General features: G+C 41.4%; 1 protein-coding gene and 1 long non-coding RNA gene across 5 annotated transcripts in view; one reads left to right on the forward strand and one right to left on the reverse strand.

Annotated features, from left to right (window-relative positions):
• Positions 1-10346, reverse strand: part of LOC123831107 — a 43268-nt gene extending 32922 nt beyond the window's left edge. Inside the window, exon 1 of the long non-coding RNA XR_006787862.1 lies at positions 10248-10346. This is a non-coding gene — a long non-coding RNA (uncharacterized LOC123831107). The remainder of the gene's footprint in view (positions 1-10247) is intronic.
• Positions 1-19587, forward strand: part of SHROOM3 (shroom family member 3) — a 276985-nt gene that overhangs the window by 139306 nt on the left and 118092 nt on the right. The gene's annotated exons all lie outside the window — the stretch shown is intronic.

Here is a 19587-nt window from a genome sequence, read left to right on the forward strand (position 1 = left end):
AGATGGAAGGTAGGTAGCTCAAGGAGGGGAAAATGTAGAGTTGTTTAATGGTGTAGAGTTTCAGTTTTGCAAGATAAAAATATTTCTGGAGATTGGTGGACAACAGTGTAAATGAACTTGGCATTATTGAACTGTACACTTAAAATGGTTAAAGTTGATAAATCTTATGTGTATTTTACCACAGTCTTAAAAAAATATTTAAGGGTGGAGCCCAGCAATTTGAGTTTTAATAAGCCCTCCAGGAAGTTCTGATGCTTGCTGAGGTTTGCGAACCACTGATGCCAAGCAAGCATTTAATAAGTGGTGGCCCCTATCATAGTAATAATTATCATTATTATATACACATCAGCAAACTATAACTGATGTTCTGTCCAGTTTGATTTAAAGTATACTTCTTGATACTCTAATTTTTAAAAATTGGAGAGTCGTATTTAGAAAATCTTACTAAGTGAATTGGGATATTCAATTAACAAGAACACTCCTCTTCCCTAACCATCTGACATTTAGAAAAGCTTGTGTATGTTTCTGATTTCCTGATAGCTGAATGGGGAAGGGCAGTCATTTCATTTCTGGAGTATACATTCAGCCTTTTGAAGCCATGTAATGGTTTTTCTGCACCCTCAGGAGCTCATAGTTCATACTGAACATTTCTAGAACATTCTTCTGAAAATTATTGTCTTCGGGATCATAGTCCTACTTTTTTTTAATGTATAAAAATCCAAATAATGTAAACTTCCTTTCCATCCAAATGAGAACAGATGTTAAGAGCACTGTTAGCAGTAAGCTTCTGGGCCCATCTATGACTTTCTAACACTCAGCTAAAGTGCATGTAGAATTATCATATACCCACATCATTGCAGATTCTGCCTGAAGTTAACAGAAGAAATAGTGTTAATTTACTTTTTCAGTATTAGCCTTGAGTTTAGATTCTCAAACTTGTTCCAGGCAGCTCTTGCCACCTGGTACCCATTTTGCTTTATTTTTTACTTATCTTTTGGAGGGCAAAGGGCAAAAGACTTCGAGAATTCCCCAGGCAAGCAAGAAGAAGCATTTTCTGCAAGGAAAATTGATGGTGCGTTGTTTTCCTTCACAAAGGGCAATGAGGATACAATCTCAGTGCTACACTTGATCATCATCTGTCAAACCAAAGCTAACAAGCCAGTGCCAGTCTTTATTGTAAAACCAGGACAGAAAATAGCCCCCATGTGGTGGTTGTCTAGCCAAAGGACACCACCTTCATTTCAGAAAATGTTTACTCTCATTGAGTGATGTGCCATCAAGGTATGAGTTAAGTTATAGCAGTTGTGAAAATTTTTATTTGATTAGCAAGACCACAGGTGTTCCTTGTTGGTAACTTTGGCTTTCTGAAAAGGTGACAGTAGGTTCTGAGGGTTTCTCTGCTTTGAAAATGAGGAAATAGAAGCACCAAAGAAAAAAGAGCAGAGTGGTTGGCATTGTATGTATTAATGGGAAATTTGGAGATTAAACCTCCTTTTTTGCAGAAATAACTGTACTCCTTGTTTTATGCCTTGATTTTATATATTTTTCAAATAGCCACATATCTTGATACACTCTCATAGTGATTCTTGTTTGCATGTGTATTTCTCCCAGTGAGATGCCCTCATACCCCCGCAGAACTGTCCCTAGATTTTCTACCTTTCCCCTGTAATCTGACGTTTTATTTTGAAATGCTGGTGGCATCCCTCCCTGCAGAAAGATCCCTGTGTTATTCCTCTCCAAGCGGGTTGTCAAGATTATCTCCCACTTTGTTGATTGAGAGACCCAGGGTTAAAGGGGGGCCAGAGACTCTGCGTGCAACTTCTCACTAAAGGGCGAGCTCCCTCCAGACCCAGCTAAGGCTGGGCTAGGATTCTGAGGATTGGTGATGTGATGTTTAGCACCCTCAATCATTTACTGTGGGCGGGGACAGAAGAAAGAATTGCTTGAGGAGTTAAAAGATCATTTTCCTCCCATTTAAAAAAGTTATGGTAAAATATACTGACATAGACTATGTGTTCCCTTACCCCAAAATTCATATGGTGAAATCTAATCCCTATTGTGATGGCATTTGGAGGTGGGACCTTCATGAATGGGATTAGTGAGTGCCCTTACAAAAGACACTCCAGAGAGATCCCTCACATCTTCTGTGTGAGATTACAGCAAAAGCACCGTCATCTGTGAACCAGAAAGTGGGCTGTCACCAAGCACTGAATCTACCAGTGCCTTGATCTTGGACTTCTCAGCCTCCAGAACTGCAAGAATTACACTTCCATTTATGAACCACCCTGTCTTTGGTATTTCATTATAGCAGCCTGAACAGACTGACATACACATAAAATTGACCATTTTAATCTTTTTAAAAAGGTTCTTTGTTTATTTTTAGAGAGAGGGGAAGGTGGAGACAAAGAGAGGGAGAGAAACATCAATGTGTGGTTGCCTCTCACATAACCCACACTGGGGACCTGGCCTGCAACCCAGGCATGTGCCCTGACTAGCAGTTGAACCACGGTTTGTGCCCGGACTGGGGATCGAACCAGCAGCCCTTTGGTTCATAGCCCACACTCAATCCACTGAGCTACCCCAGCCAGGGCCCATTTTAATCATTTTTAAGTGTACAATTAAGTGTCATTATGTACATTCACATTGTTGTGCAACCACCACCACTATCCATGTCCAATACCTCAGGAAATTTTTTAAAAGCCATTTTTTGCCTCAGCTTGCAAATTCCAGTTAACTCTGTGCTTTCTTTCTCCAAATGTCTATGTCCCTGTCCTGATGATTTAACTTAAAGAGTGGGAAGGATTTTTTTTAACACTACATGATGAATTGGTTTCAGTGGAATTCAAACGGTCTTGTTTTGGTTATTTCTTCTCAGGAATGCTGAATTTTTTTCTAAGACTGATGTCAGAGGTGAAGGGTCAAAAGGGAGGTACCTCTTGGATGAGTCAATTCAGCAAGAGAGAGGATATGGTGAGGTGACACTAAATCATTCCTGGTAATACATTCTGGATGCTAAAGGGGCATCTGGTATCTTCAAGGAACTGCGACGCAGAGTTTTTACTTAGTAAACCTTCTGGCTGTACCTTAGAGCAACGACCTTAGTGCTGTTATATTTGCTCTCTGTCAATAAGAACTTGTTAAGGTCATGGTGTCCTTGGGTTCCCATTAAGCCCGGTGACAGGGAGTTCTTTAATGTTTACTGAGTGTGCACCATGTACCAGGAACCTGACAGCACATACACGGAGCATGCCCGGCCTCTAGCTGGGCCTGACTGGGGAAGACTTCCCTGTAGGTTTCATCCTCTGTTGGTTCCAACTTCTGGAGTTTCTGGGGGACACGGGAAGGGGTTACAACCTTCTTTACCCAGTGTCTACGTTATTGGAGATGGAGGTGTGTTTTTACAATACAGGCTGAATCAGTTACATGTTGAATAAGAAGCACTTTGCTTCTTGAGATAATCTTGAAATGACTTAATTGTATTTTTCCTAAAGAGAAACTTGCTCAAACACGTTTCTTTTCGATCCCAGCACCTTGCTCATCTCTGCCACCCCACTCCCACCCTTGTTCATTCTAAACTCCACTTGTTTTCATTCCTCTGCTCTAAACCCTCTCCGGGGAAATAATGCATTTTGCTTTGGAGATATTTTTTTTCTTCCAGGTATGACAATGTCCATGGATATCACACCAAAAACAAGCAGCAAAATCTTAACCTATGTGCAGCTGCTCACACATCTTGTGTCTCCTAAGACAGGATGTTCTAGTTAAACCTCTGGCTAAATAAGAAAATAATATTAGATAGAGTTAGTTTGTTTAGTCAAACAAGAAAAATCTGAATGGAAGCACTAACTGCTCATGATAGAGGAAAGGAAAGCTTTGTGGGGACAAACTGAAAACCTAATGTGTTAGCCGTGAGTTTCACTTTCCTGTATAATTACTTGTGAATCTCAGGGGACAGCTTGTGATGTGCTAAGTAGCCTCTAAAAGGGTTATAATCAGGCTTTAAAATGTTTGCTTTTTTGCCAGAGCTCTGGAAGCCTTCAGACATTATACCAGTTGCTATTATTATTACATTTTCTGTACTGAAGAATAATTTAGCATAAAAGCAATATTCATTTCAGGAAAGATTTAGTCGACATGTCACAAATACTATGGGAAGTACAAAGTTATAAATTTAGGTCCTTAAAACAAACACTGCTGGATACAAATTGAGTGAGAGCCTAATCCACATACTACTAGCAATTGTTCCGTTGTCTTATGGTATCAGTAAATAGTAAATCGGTGGGCTTCTCAGTTATATGAATAAAAGACAGTAACAGGGAGAAGGAAGGATTCCCAGTGTGTGGAGTGAGAGGGGGTGTTATAGGATAGGTAGTCCAACATTCCCCCCACATTCCCCTAGCCTCTGCCCCACCATTGTGTCCAATGCAGGAAACTCCTCTGTAGCCTAGCACAGAAGCTCCTCCGCCCTCTCCTTGCACTGTTTCAGGGTCAAGGAGCTCCGTAGCTGACAAGCCAGCTCATTCCTTATGTGCATGGCTCCAATTGTTAGAAAGTTGAAACTAGGAGTCCTCAACTCTCTACCTTATGTAACCAGTGACTGTATTCCTTGCCAAGGCAAGCTGTTATTTCATGCTGTCAAGTTTTATGAACATGTGTACATAACTCACATTTACCATAGACTATTAGGGTTTTAGCAGAGTTGTGATATAGCAAGGAGTCATGTAACAACATCACATGAGAAACGTCTTACCCGGTTCATATATATCTCCTTCCCTTGTTTTGATAAAATGCCTTCATATGGTCCTACAAACATGTTACAGATGGGCAGGTTGGCATGGAAGTTAGAAAAATGAGATAGTACTTTGATGGACGTTACCCATTCAAACCTGACCTTCACCTTCAACTTCCACTTGGCTTCTTATTGATAGCAGGGAGGAGGAAGTTATACCTAGGTTCAAGTAAGGACACAGCCAAGGGGGAGTAGAGGATCACTCATGCGCATGTCTTCCTCCTTGCTACTGAGGAAATGGGATGAGAGTAGCACAATATCACCTTTGCTTAGCAACCCACTAAATCATATAATCATGAAGCTGGGAGACCAGCCCCAGTATTTTACACACAGGAAAACAGATCTAATAGTCTCTGACAGAATACCTACCGGACTTGCAAACCTAATGGCTATAGGTCCAAGGAAGAAACTCAAGTGAATGAGGTGGGCAAAGTACAAAATGTAAGTAGCCTTTTCCCAAGAACTAACGTGGGGTGGTGAGGACTGGGGAAAACTGGTGGACTCACGCTCCATTTAAAGAGCGCAGCTGATTCTCAAATCTAATGGGTTATTATTATGATGGAATGCAGACCCAGTGTTGCCAGAAATCTGGATTTTTAAAATATGAATGATCCTAAATGATTAAGTGTTCAAATTGAAAGCACCAGTTCAGGCCAACCAAAACAAGCCTGTGAGCCAAAGTCTGTTTGCAGATGCTCGTCTAAGGTTTGAGAAGCTCATGGATGAGTTGTGTCCTGAGTAAGGGCATTTCAGAGTGGGGCTGTGAGTGAATCCAGATGGTTTTCTGTGGTTGATCTTTACCCATCCCTCCCCCTTCTCCAGAACAGTTTGAGTTAAGCTCCGTGTCACCCTTGGAGAAACGCCTGGCTGTCCTCTGAGACCGATTGACCTCACCAGGGTGCAAAGGGGGAAGCTAGCTGAGAATGGGAGCATGGGGAAATGAACACATAATAAACAGAAAAAGAGCAGGAACACAAGAGACCATAGCAAGGTCAAGCATATTTGAAGACATGTCTGATTTTTGGTGTTAAAATTCTTTTCTCTAAAAATAAGTCCCTTAGTGCATCTTGCAAGTACCACATTCAAAGAAAAGCACAGTTAATGAATGTGCAATCAGTGCTCTTTTGTTTTCTGGGGCACAGTGACTCATGAATTACCTGCAATTTTGACTGACATGTGTTCTTCAGGGGATCAGATGGGGAAAGTGCCTGATGGGAAGGCTGGGTAAGGTCAGTCCTGATTGGAAATGAATGATTGATGCCAACTGAGGCTGAAATGCAGCATGTTTCCATTTAAGAGGACCTGCTGGAGAAATGCAGCTTTGGGGCCTCTCCTCGTTTATCATGGTGTTTACATATCCTGCTTGAGGTTGAAAGCAAATCATCATCCTGCTGCTTGTGGCTGTTTAACAGCTAAGGGTTTTAGAGCTGATGCAGCAGGAGCCCGTTGATGGTGATGGCGTCAGGTGAGGTAGTGAGGGGAAAGGGGGTCGCCATGGGCATGTACAGTACTTGACCCAGGAAAGGTGCCCATGGCCAGGTCCTGATAGAGGGAAAGAACTTCTTCCAATAATTGTTCGAGTTGAATGTCACTGCTACACAAAATGCAGAATTAACTGGGACTTGGAGTTTTGATCAGGTGATGGGATCAAAGAACAATCCAGTCTCTCAAATACATACAAAAGATATGAGTGGTACCTCAAGTGAGGAAGATAAGGCCTTCACTTCATGGAACTTTGTGTTAATCTATCTTTCAAGGTTCATGGTCATCACATCTGGGCATTTTATCTTAAAGAAGGCTCAAAGTTGTGTATTCCTTTAAATATACCAGAGATCATGATGTCAAAGCTGGATAAGACTCCAAAGCACAGAATTAGGATCAATGGGTGAAAGCAGAAATCAGGTCTGACATTAGGAAGAACTTTCTAACAGAGTTGTTTGAAAATAGAAGAGGCCTTGAGTCAGGCTGAACAATGCTTGGCAGCAGGCAGTGTTCTACAAGAAATTCAGGCTCCCTGGGGGGCCGAGGTAAGACGATGTCTCTCTCTCTCTCTCCCTCTCTCTGTCTCTGTGTGTGTGTGTTCTTATCTAACCTTGAGATTCTGTGATTCTAATAACATGGTATGGGATCCTGAAAGGTTCAATCCTCCTGCATTTCTGCTTTCTGGGTCATAAGTCATGTTTTAACAGCAATAATCTGGAGTTTTTTATGTACCAGTTGGATTCCCCTAATGCAGAAATTGACATAAAACTGATAGTGAAATTATGTGAGTAATATGAAACATGAGGAAATCTCTGAAGTCAAAGTTAAGTGACTGTGTATTGAAAAACCATGTTACTGTGTAGTAGAAAGCTGAGTCAGGCTGGTTTGGATTTTATCTAAATAAACACAACTGGTGGCTGAGAGCAGGGATGCTGGTGTGCTCTGTGTTCAAGTCCTAGCTCTGTCTTAGACTGGACCTTCAGCAAATCCCTTACCCTTTCAGGGGCTCAGTTCCATCCTCTGTGAAGTGGAGTTGCTGGTAGTACCTGCCTCATAGGATTTGTGGGAGAGTAAGAGGGTCGAGAGCACAGAGAGCACTTGGAACTGGGCGTGGCACGCAGTCTGAGATCGGTTACACCAGCTGCCACCACCGCTGGTGCTCTTGTTATTTGGCAGAGTGATAGGCTCTGTTTCAGAGCTGACCGGATAGACTCAGTTTTACATTTCCCCCCTCAAGAATGTATTTAGTTCAAATAGTCATGTTGGTGTTTAATGGGATATAAATATTTTAACTGAGTGTTTTCCTGTTCTTGCTCGTGGCATTCAGAGTAGTGATTCATTTTACAAAAGGGTTAAAGGAAGTTTCTGTTATATGTTTTGACTACTCTACTGCATTACAGAAATATAATTATTTAACTTTTTACATGTCTTTTGTTTGTTAATTATCAAATAATTCAGTTTTCTTCTATGTAGTCTTACCTCATGCTATATTCTGAGTTATAGAAATTGGCCCACATTTATTCTGTTGTTTTTTTTTTTAAACTAAGAATTAACACATAGTGCAGAGGGCTGGGGGGGGCGGTGGGCTGGGCTGGGAGTAAAAGACAGAAAATTGTACTTGAACAACAATTAAAATTAAAAAAATAAAATAAAATTATATTAAAAAAAGAATGAACACATAGTATCCTAATTTAAATAAGCTAAATTTAAGATACCTGGGTAGTCCTTGTAGAACTCTAAATTTTTAGCACCAAAATAGGAACTGTTAGGATGACACTATGAAAGCTAATAAACACATGTGTTTATATACACATATTGCATTTTGAATATAGTATATATGTGTGTATACGTATATATTTTATCATGCTACCCTCACATGTATCTTCACGTTAGTATAATTTCAGGTGAACTGGGGACAAGATGTCGGGAAGCCCGGCCCGCTGGAACGTGAGCATAAACGGTACAGAAGGAGTGACCCGGTGCAGGAGGCTCAGGCCGCAGACGCCTGCTCCTCACAGGCCTCTGGGCCTCTGCAGTGTGCCGGGCTCCCTGCTTATCAGGAACACAGACGTGAGAACTTAACTCTCTCAATTCTGTTAACTTTTTATTTGGAAGTTATTTCAAAATTAGAGAAACTTTGTGAGGATACAAATAGTGCACAGAACACTCACATATCCTGTAGCCAGATGTCTTTTTACCCCGCTTTATCACAGGTGCTTTCTCTCCATAATACTTTTTAACTGCGTGAGGGTGAGTCACCGCAGGGCTTTTACTTCCAAACACACCAGTGGGTGTTTCCTGAGAACGGGAATATTCTGTTTCATAACTGCATGACAATTACCAGCTCTAGTAATTTGAACATGGATACAATACTTTACTGGTGACTTTTTTGTTTGGAGAATGATGACGACTTAAGTCTTAAACTGGTCTCAGGCTCTGCCGGCGAGGGTGTCCAATGGTCGGTTGGAAATGCAGGACAGAGCCAGGGACAGTATCTGAAGCAATGCTATTATTTGGGAGATATCCACACAGAGATGATTGTTAAAGATGAGAATGCTGAGATCCCTGAGAAGAGAGCAGAAATGGCAAAGAGAGGAGGGCCTTGTACCTTGATAGTTAAAGAAAGAAAAAATACAACACAAGTAACATATGAAAGAATAATAGTACACTGACAAGAGAAAATGTTTTAAGGGGAGGAAATGGTTAACAATGCCAACACTGAAGAGGGGTGGTGGGGAGGGGGGGATCCTGAGAAGGGACAGCCAGATCTGGCCATCAATGGGCAGCAGTTTGGACAACCATGAACTCTGAAGCCTGACTGAGGGGGTTAGTCAATGTAAATGAAGGGGGAGGAAGAGGCCGAGAGGGCAGAGGGGTCACTGGAGAGGGCCCGCTGTAGAGGCAGTGAGAAGATGGGGGTGCGGGATCACCAGGCTGAGGGGCCCCATGACTGTCCTCCTATAGAACCCTCGCTCTGTCATCCTAGCGTGGAGGCATTTCCCTACTCTTTCATGAATCTTTCAAATCATTCAACGGTCACTTGTATCCCAAGAGCAGATGAAAGGATGAAGGGGCACTTTTCCCTGGGTCAGACCTCCAGCCTCACAGCTGAGGCTCTGCCAGAGAACAGCACCTTATCTGCACCACTGTGTGATCCGAAGGGACGAGGGTGACTCAGATCAAACCCTCGAGCATTCAGCCCTCACGAGGGAATGCAGAAGCACAAAGCAGCGCCTCAGAACACAAGGAGTGCAGAAAAACGGAGCTGACTTCAGTGGGATTTTTGTGGTTTTCTCCTTTGTTTTTCTGTTTCCATCTCCAAGAGCCTCTTGCTGCCAAATATTTTTTTTAAATCCTCCTATTCATCAAGGGCAGCGTCTCAGCACTGCTGAGGGCCTCACACTTGGCCAACACCGTCACCAGGAAGCTGTGAACCACCAGTGCCATCCATGCAGGGGACCTGACTGTTAGAGGCAGAATTACAGGAGGACACGAGACTGACGTTCCCGAAGTCTCACTTCAGACGGGCTGAACTGGCTCACCCTAAACACAACAAAACGCCAGCGATACACAGAAGCGTCTCTAATAAAAATTACTTTGTCCACTTTCCTAATCTTGAAGCCACCACCTCGGCCCTAAAACAAACTTGAGACATTGAGCCTTGAGAATTATTTATATAACAGTCTGTGAGAAGCTTTATTTCTATCCTCCTTTCTTTTTCCTTCCTTCTTCAGCGGGATGTGGGTTTCAGCTGCCTAAACAATATAGTCCAGTGTTTTGTTTAAGGCTGATGTAATTTGGCTTTCCTTACTTTTTTTTAATATTCTATTTAGTTTGGGGCAATGCAATGAGTAGACTGATGAGCTTTCATAGGGGTACGCCTGTATTTGATGTCAGATTTTATGCTTTCCCCCCCTAAACATTTCTTCTTTGTGAATTTGCCATCTGGAGGATGGCCGCGTCAGAATGCACTCACCTCATCTAATGCCAGTCTGCAGAGCTGTGCACGCCCGGTTCCCGTGGCGATAAAATGGCAGCTCTCAGCAAGAGAGCATTCTTGATTCCTGAGACAGGGAACGGAGCCAGGCACTTGTACGTTTGTTTTCAAATGAACTGGTTCTTATGCTGTAAATATTTAACTATTCCTCATAGTACTTCTACCAAAGTTTCCACTAGGTTTTCAGCTAACACCATTTCCCGCAGGCAGAAAGGATCTCTCACTTTCCAGAACCCTCTTTAAGCAAATATAGGCTACATTCTGGGGAGTTTGGTTTGAGAAGGAACAAATTAGGGGAAAATAATGGGACCTAGAAGGCATGTTTTTCCCTTGATTGAGGTGAGGAGGCCATGGGGAACTAAGTTAGTCAGCAAAGAATAATGGATGTAATGGAAAATCTTACTGTTGGTCCTGAATATTTTTATTGTCTCTTGTGCCATCTTTGCTAAAATTGTGGGTGGTGATGGCTAAAAGCAAAGGTGTTTCTTTTCTCTCAGTGTATGGTTTTGAGAATCAGACGGAGGGACATTACCTGTTAAGGCTCCAGAAGAGGGCCAGGTGGTCTTGTCCCAGTGATGAAAATAACTCACGTCGGTTTTCTCTGACCTCTGAGTTGTCTGGCTTCTTGGACATGCATTTCTCACTGACATCTGCTCTCAGAAAGAAGCTTGAGGAATGCATTAGGCAGAAGATTTTGATTTACAGCTCCCCTCTGTTTACTCTTTTAGTGATATATTTGTTTATTTGGGGGACAGATCTTATAAGATGTACTTTATGCTTTTGGCTTCTTTTATGGCTCTTCTTTTGAGTGTGGCTATTTTGCCACACTTAAATGAATTGTGATTTTTTTCTTGTCCTTCCTTTTCCCCTTTTTTCCCCTTCCCTCTTTCTTTCTTCCCTTCCTTCCTATCATCTCAAGTCTGTGGACAGAAAGGCAAGAAGTCCACCAAAGTCTGAATGTCTAAGCTTATCACTCAGAAGACTGTCTTACAGAATGTCTTATGGCATTTAGACCACAAATAACTGTTCGGCTCAAAGACCACAAGCATGAGTCAAATTGGAAACTACCTTGCAGAGCCAAGTCTGCCTGGTCAATTAGCAGTTTATAAAACTTGACTCCTAGCAAGGAAGCTAATTGCCAGGGGGCCCAAGGAAAGCGCTGGGCTGGCTCAGAAGCTTTCATTTACGCTGTGGCCCAAACGGTGACCTGGACCTTTTCAAGGAGTTAGCAAGAGCATTCTGTATTTTCCTCATCCAACTTATAGTAATATTTTTTTAGGAAAGGTGATATTTTAAAAATTATTATTCAGCTGAATATTTTTAAGTGAAGTCCTTTTTTCCCAGATACCTGACAAGCATGATGCAGAACTACTTTCTTTCAAGGTTAATTGTGTTTCACAATCTTCTGCCTCTTTTCTGATTAGCTTCAAATTTGAAGGAAACACCAAAGCGTGTTTTTCAGCGGTGTGAGCTGAGAGTGTGGAACTGAAAGAACACTCTTGGAACGTGAAAGAAGGACCTTACTGGCAAAACAAAGCAAATAAATTTCCTGCACACTCTGTTGTGCCATAATTGAGAACTCTGTATTTTCTTTCTAAAGCACTCAGTGGAGAGAGTTTAGTCCAATTCGGAAACTCCTGTTTAGTTTTGTTTTTCATCCCAGCATGTTAGTATTTATGATTCATGTACGTGGATTTTAAATTTAGCTTATTTCCATTTTTCTAACCAAATATTTTAAAACGTCTATTAATGTTGGAGAGAAACAGGCATTCTAAAAGAGTAACTGCTATTTTTAACACAAAAATAAAATGATCATAAAACCTTTGCATTTCCTCTTTGTTTCTCATTAAAATGCCAGAGTGGAAAAATGATTCCTGGAGTGCTCTGTGTTCAGACACTTCAGTGAGCTGAGCATCTGTCCTTGGCTCGTCTGGGGCCACCTCTCTGTGATCATTGTTTTGAGCTTGCTGATGGAGGTTTTCTTCTGGATGCTGTGCCTGCCCTTGGCCTTGTGGCTTTGACACTGAAGCACTGTTGTCTGCAAAAGACAGTGTATTAGAGCTCCAGGGTTCACTCAGCTCCTGCTTTGCTGCTGTAATTTCATTCTTGGGAAGTTTTTGAGTTTCCCAGGAGATGAGGCATGAGCAGCATTTGCTCCAGGCCTGGAGTCCTGTTTTGTTATTCAGGTTTCCCGGAGTGGGTGTGGGGCATGAGAATCCTCAGCATGGATGGTTACCACTACAAGTCAAAATGAGTGCTGTTCAGCCTGCCTTTGTCACTTTTTTTTTTTTTTGGTAAAGGGTAGTTATTATGCTGCTTTTAAAGTTGAGCCCTGCTTTTCAAAAACCAAACAGAAACTAGAATGAAATGTCTGAGATAAATTAGTTTGTTAAAAGCACATCTGAACTAATATGGAATATGAATTTTACATATTTCAAATATGCCTCAAATCTTTTTTGGATTTAATAATGCTGGACATTGAAAACATTGTTGGAATTAAAGTTCAATGAGATGACAAATTTGCAAAAGTATTTGAGGTAGTGTGTAATGGATTTTAATATTTTTTTCTGAGTTATAGGGAATAACAGCATATGATGCATTTTTTTACCTTTATGACCTATTGTTCATCTTTACCTCAAGTGCAATGATACTACATATTACATTATTATTAGCAGTGAAATGGCCCCTTTATGCAAAGCTGCAGTTTTATTTCTCAAAATAAGGTGCAAGCCAACAATCATGTCTTCAGAGACTTCTGCTGACTTATTCTGAGGCTCTAGGAAACCTAAGGTTCAGATCTTATAGTTATGTGAGCTGTGCCAGCGACTTGTCTGCTGCGTGGAGAGTCTATCCAGTGTAGTGCTCTCTATTGCTTTTTTTGTTTGTTTTAATATTTTCCTCTATTGTTTGTATTCTTTTCATGGTGATGGAGGTGACAAGGGTTTAGGAAAAATGCCTGTTTTAAGCTCTCTGAAAGTCAGTTGCCATCAGCAAACTTTCTAAGGTTATTCACATAGCCCGTGACTGTCAGAAGTTTAAGGACATATACATTCTTCTGTTTTGCAAAAGTCTTCTACTGCCTTTCATGAACAATGGTAATTCAGATGATGGGGTGTTGATTCCAACCTATAGAAGCTATAAATATTAGGACCAAGTAATCTGCCACTGACAGCCTCCCCTTTGGTGGGAATCTCCTTTCAAATGAGTCCACTGTCTTTCTCTGCATTGGATTATCAGACACTCCATTTGGAATTAGAAATTCTGCTTTATGGATAGTTGGACAAACTAATAGGTCTGTATGAAGAAGCACTGAAAATATAGTTATGATTTCCCCAAATAAATGTAGAAATGACTTTTAAAATTTTTTGAAGATTAGATATAAAAAATGTAGAGCTAAAGTTGGTTTTAGGAAAACAGTCCAAGAAGTGAGCCTAGATCTTTTGTTAGAATGCTATTTGGCAACTTCTTTCAACATTACTAATTTAATTGATTGCAGATCACTGAGTTTTCCCCTATTTTGGAGATCCATGGCTCAATGGAGAAAATAGTCTTAAAATCAAAGAAAGCAATAATTGCCATTATGTGCCATTACGGTTCCTCGAGCAGGTTAGCTCTCACGAGATTCTTGATCATGGCAGGCATCGCCAACAAGGGATTTGGACAGTGCTCAGTGAATCCTGGACAGGCGTTTCTAGGAAGTGGATGCAGTGGGTGCACAGACATTGGGATGCTTATAGCCCATAGTGAAACTCATTATTCACTCAACAAATATTTATTGAGTGTCTGTTTGTGCTGAACACAAAACATACCCAAATCCCTGCCTTTCCTGAGATTATATTCAGGGCAGGGGTACAGGCAATAAACATTAAACATAATATATAACTGGAGAGAAAATGAAGCAGGGGATCTGAAATTCTGGGTTAAGAAGGAGGAGACAGGGTGTAAGTTTAAATAGGGAGATCGAGGTAGGCCTCACTACAAAAGCAACGTTAGAAGGAGGTAAAGGTGGTAGCTGTGCAGATGCAGAGCAAGAGAAATTTTCTGTGCAGAGGCCCCAAGGCAGGAGCATGCATGGTGTGTTTGAGAAACAGCAAGGAGGCCACTGTGGCTGGAGTTGAGCGAGAGGGGGAGAACGGTAGCAGAGCAAGTCAAAGAAATGATAGGTAGGTGGGGAGGAGTAGATCATGGGAGGACGTGCAGACCATCATAAGGACTTGAGCCTTTACTCTGAGTGAAATGAGGAAACATTGCTGCGTTCAGAGCAGATGACTGGTGTGATGTGACTAGTGTTTTCAAAGAACCACTCTGGCTGTGAAAAGACAAGAGGTGGGAGGTAAGGGTGAAAGCAGCAGTTAGAGGGAGAAAGAAGGCTGTGGCAGTAATCCAGGAGAGGGATGATGGTAATTGGACTTGGATAGTAACAGAGGAAATTGTGAGATGCTGCTGGGCTCTGGGTCAGTTTTGCAGGTTGAAACAACAGGATCTGCTGGAAAATTAAATGTGAAATGAGAGAAAGTGAGGACTCAGGTTTTAGGCTTCAGCACCAGATGGAGAAAATTGCCATCTACTGAGATGGAGATGATGACAAGATGAACAGTCTTTGGAGAGAGGATTTAAACATTTTAAATTGGAAATATCTGTGGACATCAGGTGATCCTGACTAGGCTCTTGGGTACATGAATCTGGAATTTGACATCCTTAGGACATATATCGTACTTAAATCATGAAATACCCCATGGAAAGCTATTAATCTCTGGAAGTTGCAAGCTGCAACCAGAGACATAGGACTCATTCCAATCCTCTGACCCTGCTTCCTACTGTCTTTTGACTATAGTTGGAAAGCACGAATCATAACCAGCTACGCCAATTATTTTAATTGTTTTGTGTTTACTGGACACAAAATATTTCCACACCATGCACAATTAGAGCTAGAGGTCATCTAGTAGTTTCTCACTTTACAGATAAGCAAGAAAGGTTCAGGGAAGTTAAATGATTTGTCTAAAAATATAGTAAATTTAGGAGTAAATTTAGATTATAGCAAAACTAGGTGTAAACCTAGCTCAGTACTCTCCTTTATCCCACCTGGAGCACTGACAGTTTTACTAGATGCAGCAGGAAAGGTGATAACAAAGAGGTAAAGTCAAAGGCCACTTCTGCCACAGGCTGCTGCCTTCAGAGCAGAACTCTAGGTAGCGGAGCTCTTACGTGTTCATTTGGCAGCATTCGCCTCCCTCACCGTGAAAAGCCATAGAGTGGAGTCAGCTGACCTGCTCTTAGAGATAGAGTTGGACAACACCTTCCGAGTTGTTCAGGCCAGGTTTTGAATACACCATGGCATGATTTTTGGATTATAGAAAGCTAGGGTGTAGAAGGAATCATTTCTTTCATCCATTCAGTTACAGTAAACTATTCTTTTCCTTTAAGACTTTGAAATTAGAGGAGGAAGGAGAAGAAAGAGAATGTGAGTAGCTCTGCCATCAGCTTTCGATGATTCTTTATGATGAGTTGGAGAAGACTGGAAAGGGCTGATAGAACAGAGAACTGAACAGAATTTTAATTTGACACTGGACTGCAGTCAGACATGCATACTCCACTTCAATTCGCCCCTGGTTTTAGCCCTTCCTTAGCTGTTGGTAAGTTATTTGGACTGGCTATTGAGTTTCAGTGGGTCATTATGTATAATTTGCAAACTGCTATTATGCTCAGAGACAATTCATTCATTCAGCAGACATTTTTGGAGCACCCCCTATATGGCAGACATAGGAAATGCAGTGGTGAATGAACTAGAGGATGCATTTGTTTTCACAGGACTTACATTTTCATGGGGGCACACAAACAGTAAATAAGTAAACAAATAAGTGAAGAAGACAATGCCAGAGAGTAGTAAGTGCTATCGAGAAAACAAAACAGGGCCCTGGGATAGAGAGAGAGATTAGGTAAACTACTTCAGGTAGGAAGGCAGAGGAGGTCAGGTGACTTTTGAATGAAAACCTAAATAATAAGATACCTACCACAGGGAGGTGTGGGCATTGCAGGCAGAGGGAGAAACCAAGAGCAAGGGCCTTGAAGTGGGAACAGTTTCAGGGTGTCGATGGAAGTGAAAAGAAGCCAGTATGGCTGAAGCATGATGAGCAAGGCAGGCTGGGGCCACGTCCTGTAGGGCCTCGCAGGCCATAGCAAGGAACTGAGTGGCAATCTGTGTGTAGCATGAGGCCACTGAAGGATTTTAAGCAACAGAACAATATTATCAAATGTATTTCTTTGGAATAACACTGAGACTCCTTTTTGAGGAATAGAGTGTATAGCCAAGAGTAGAAACAGGGAAACCAGATAGGAAAGTATTGCCCTAACCCAAGGAGGTGATGGTAGGTTGCTCTAGCATGGTTCGTGTGGAGATGAGTAATGAGATTTGAGACAGGTTTCTGAGACACTATCAACTGACCTGCTGATGGATTAAATAAAAGAGCTAAGGGAAAGAGTAATGAAAGTGACTGCTGGGCTTCAAGCTGCATAGTTTGAATGATAATGGAGCCATTAGTTACCATGGGGAAAACTGGAGACCAGCAGGTCTGGAGGGTAGGTGTGGGTGTGGAGGGTGCTCGGGAATAGCAAAAGCAAGAGTTCTATTTCAAACATATCATGTTTGATATACCAATCCGATATCTAGGTGGGTGGTTGTATATAGGAATTTGGAATCCAAAGGAGAGATCAGAACTAGAGAAAGTTGAGGGTCTCCAATATATAAATAGTATTTAAGGTCACAGGACCCGAATCACTCAGTAAAGAGAATGTAGATAGAGAAAGATACTGAAGATCAAGCTGGGTGCACATCAATCCTGAAAGCAGGTATATCCAGCAAAGGCACCTGAGAAAAAAATTGTTAGCTAGTTGAAGGAAAGAGGCAAGACCCAGGAGGGTGTGGCATTGTGGAAGCCAAGAAAAGAAAATATTCCTTGGAGGAGAGAACAGTCAGATGTGGTGAATGCTGCTGCTCAGGGATCCTCAAGAGACGATCACATACCACATAGGCCTTAGCAAGATAGAGAATGATGATAACTCTGATTGGAGCAATTGCAGAGGAATGATGGGGATGGAAGTCAGCTGCATAGGTTGCGGAGAGAACAGTGATGATCAAAGGGAAGCCAGTGCAGACAATTTATTCCCACTCGTGGTTTCTGTCACCGTTTTAGTTAGGGATTTAGTAATAAGGTAAGACTACAACTGGTATTGCTATAAAGACTCTTAATCTTAGGTTTAGAATGGTGAATTAAAACTGATATATATTCCTAGGAAGTTTGATCTACCGTCTACTTGGGGGGGGGGATTAAACTTTCATGCAGTAACCTTGATTTTTAGAACATGCTGCTCCTAATCAATCTTCGACACAAGTTTCTAGAATTTCTTTCCTGGGGCAATACCCAGGTGGCACGAAAGGCAAAACTAATAAAACCAGCATGCACGGGAGCACTTAGTGTGCTGTTTAGAGGTGATTTGCTCATTCACTCCTTACCTCCAGTGATAGGGACTATTAGAGTTCCTTTTTTCATAAGGTCACAGAGACTTCTCTACAATCCAGGTAATTGATCATTAAAATCTTACAACACAACTTATACTTAAGATGGGAAACATTTGTATTAAAGTAAAATTTTAAATTTTATTTCTATTTTTTTCTTCTCACCCAAATACCAAAACCCATTCTCACATGGCAGTCAGGGATTGGAACGCAGTTTGGGAGCTCCAGGCTCCTGCTGCTTAACCAGCATCCTTTCTCTCAAGGCACCTGCAAAGGAGACTCCAGAAGGAAAAATAGATCATAGTTGCTAAAACCAGTGTTGGTACAAAATTGCATAACGTGATAATGCATTGAGCTAGAAATGAAAAATATATACTGAAAACTTCTTACTGGTGTTTTACGTCTTTTTTAATCTGTATAGTAATAGCGCCTGCACTTAGAGAACACCCGTCCTGTGCATCACTCAGCATTCTCCCGCCAATACCCATTTTCGCCCTGCTAACAGATTGCCCTCAAAATCAAAACAATATGCCATGCACACACATTTGCCTTTTGGAAAGCTTTTTGGTAGTCTCCTCCCTGACAGCTAGTAAAACAGATGGTTGATTGCTTTTTTATTTTTACCTTTTGCAACAGTATGGATGGACCTGGAGAGTATTGTGCTCAGTAAAATAAGCCAGTCAGAGAGAGCCAAATACGTATGATTTCACTTGTCTGTGGAATCTAATGAACAAAATAAACTAGCAAACAAAATAGAAACAAGCTCATCGGTACATCAAATAGACTGACAGCTGTCAGAGGGAGGGAGGTTAGGGTGCTGGGTGAAAGGGGTGAAGGAATTAAGAAAAAGCAGACACAGACAACAAAGGGAAAGGGGGATGAGGGAGGTGGGAGGGGCCAGCAGGGCGACAAATGGTGACAAAGAAAGAGACTGGACTTTGGATGCTGAGCACACAATGCAGTGTGCAGACGATGTGCTACAGAGCTGTGCACTTGAGCTGTATGGTTTTATTAACTAATGTCACCCCAATAAATTCAATTTTTTTACAAAGGAGAAAAAAAGAGTGACTCTTATTTTGGGTGTAGTCGAAGTGAAAATAAGGGCATTTCCTGAGGCGTAATAAGCTCAAAGGCAGATCTCTATCCTGTGAGTTAGAAAAGCCTCGCACTCAGATGGGAATTGTTTTTGTTCTTCTGATCTGGAAATGACAGCATAGAACACAGCCAAGGGCACGCAGCATTTTATTACGGGTGATGCAGCTTTAATTGGTATGTGAGAAGACATGCCTGTGGAATTAGTCCTTGGAATATTGGCCAATCAGATCACTTTCAACATTTCTCAATGTTTAGTTTCATCTTATAATTAAGTAACAATGATCATTTCCTGACAGCTAATGACTGGCTAGAGGAGTTAGAAGCCTCATTAGGTTGATAATTTATCAAATTCTGAGCTCTTCATCTGCAGTATGGCATAGAGAGGAACCATCCCCAAACCCCAAAATGATTAAAGGTAATCTCCAACCGTGCTTTATATGTGTGAGCATTAACTTGTTTTTCAAAGGCTGACTTTGTTATTTTCCAAGTTTTTAAAACATAAACTGTGCATTATATGATCAAGAATGTTTATGTGACTTTGATAGAGATATACTGAACTATGTTAACACATACACGTGCACACACTAAAATAAAGGTAGAATTGGTAGGCCACATTTCCCTTAAATCTTTTTGTGACAATTCCACACCCTTTCCTGAGAACAGCCTTACTATTCATTAATTCTAGCAATAGCATCCTTAAGTTCACTCCAC

Source organism: Phyllostomus hastatus, unplaced genomic scaffold, assembly GCF_019186645.2.
Source record: "Phyllostomus hastatus isolate PE091 unplaced genomic scaffold, TTU_PhHast_1.1 phas_scaffold_1674, whole genome shotgun sequence".
NCBI lineage: Eukaryota > Metazoa > Chordata > Mammalia > Chiroptera > Phyllostomidae > Phyllostomus > Phyllostomus hastatus.